This window comes from Diaphorina citri, unplaced genomic scaffold (genome assembly GCF_000475195.1).
Source record: "Diaphorina citri unplaced genomic scaffold, Diaci psyllid genome assembly version 1.1 scaffold34, whole genome shotgun sequence".
In the NCBI taxonomy this organism is placed as follows: Eukaryota; Metazoa; Arthropoda; class Insecta; order Hemiptera; family Psyllidae; genus Diaphorina; species Diaphorina citri.
In genome coordinates, this window is record NW_007377471.1 from 410,586 (window position 1) to 412,218 (window position 1,633).

Here is a 1,633-nt window from a genome sequence, read left to right on the forward strand (position 1 = left end):
TTCTAAATTAGACAAAGGAAAGAGGAAATAATAGGCACACTTTGAATCAGAATTCAGAAAAAACCATTTTATAGTAGGTAAGTAAGTAGGTATATCAGAATATTGAGAAGTTGGATATAAGTCAAGTGATGGAAGTCAGATAAGTACCTACCTAGAGGGCAATAAAATTGCTATTTTTTCAATGAGTCAGTAGGAAAGTAGATAATTAATTTCCCATCCAACAATCATGCCCCAAAATCCAGTAGGATGTAGATAGGTAAGTAGGTACCTGAATTCAAGACAAAGAAAGTGTGAAATAAATAGGTAGATAGGTAGAGTTTTCCGAGAAAGTAGAAAGGCAAGAATAGCACAAACCCAAAGTACGATATTTTATCAGTATAAAAAGACCATAAAAAAGGGGGCGAAATTTGAAGCGTAGCAAAGGGGGAAAAGGAGCCGAAATTGGCATGGAGCTATAAAAAAAATTCCCGTTAACGACGCGCGATGGGAAATATAAATTCCAAAAAAAATCCCGTTTTTATGACTTTCTACTGAGGATGTTTCCTCCCGCACGGCCCGCCCACACTATTTTCTGGCATTTCTCTCCAGTGATAGGTAGACTTTTCATCATAAATTGAAAAATTACTAGTGGATTATGAAAATGTTGAGCAATTGAAAGGTATGAGTGTAGGAAGGTATGTTGAGAGCAATGACAAAATGAATGTATTTACTTGACCTTTCTTAGATAGGTAGACTTTTCATCATAAATTGAAAAATTACTAGTGTATTATGAAAATGTTGAGCAATTGAAAGGTATGAGTGTAGGAAGGTATGTAGAGAGCAATGACAAAATGAATGTATTTACTTGACCTTTACTGCTGTTTAGGGTGTGCCTGTGGTATGGACCATCAATATGGCATTGTCTGCAAAGTAATCTAAATGAAAATCATAACCACCAAGGTTATTCCTTCAACAAGATAATGCTTACCTTAATTTCCATGAAAACGTGCAGCAAGCTTCGAGATGAAAGAATTTACAAAAAGCTTGGACCACGAATTATGCGACCCCTTGAAAACTTAAACCACCTATGCCCCGTAGAAAATGAAACCGAATCGAGCGACTTTTGAGTGGAAAGATGGACAGGAAAATTTTGTGAGAACCAAATTTCTTTTCCTTTCCAAACTGATGACGCAAGGTGACCTAGATGCAGATTTTGGTAAATTTGAGTAACAACTAATTTATTAACTAAACCAAGATAAATGTAGACCAACTATATACATTATTTAAAATAGAGAAAACTAAATTTACACGTCGTTATTTGAGTTATTTGTTTGAAAATATAAAAAAATCACTTCTCTTTTACACAACACACTGATCTTTCAGTTTACAACAATGTGAACGTGAGCGAGCTAAGAGGAAAAAGATGAAAAAATCACTTCTCTTTTACACAACACACTGATCTTTCAGTTTACAACAATGTGAACGTGAGCGAGCTAAGAGGAAAAAGATGAAATTTCTCCGTTTTGGATGACTTTTGGAAAACCTGGGTTATACCAATGAAAACTAGGAGAAAAACACTTTCCAATGGGACAATTTGATTGGAAAAATCTAGCTTTTTTAATTAGAAAAACACGATTTTCTGTAAGAACTTGAG

The 1,633-nt window shown here is 34.7% G+C and overlaps 1 protein-coding gene across 1 annotated transcript in view; it reads right to left on the reverse strand.

Annotated features, from left to right (window-relative positions):
* LOC103511607 (nuclear receptor corepressor 1) overlaps positions 1-1,401 on the reverse strand; it is an 84,829-nt gene extending 83,428 nt beyond the window's left edge. The window contains exon 1 of the mRNA XM_026825358.1: positions 968-1,401. The gene's annotated coding sequence lies outside the window, so the exon portion shown is untranslated. The remainder of the gene's footprint in view (positions 1-967) is intronic.
* Between the last annotated feature and the right edge of the window lie 232 nt (positions 1,402-1,633).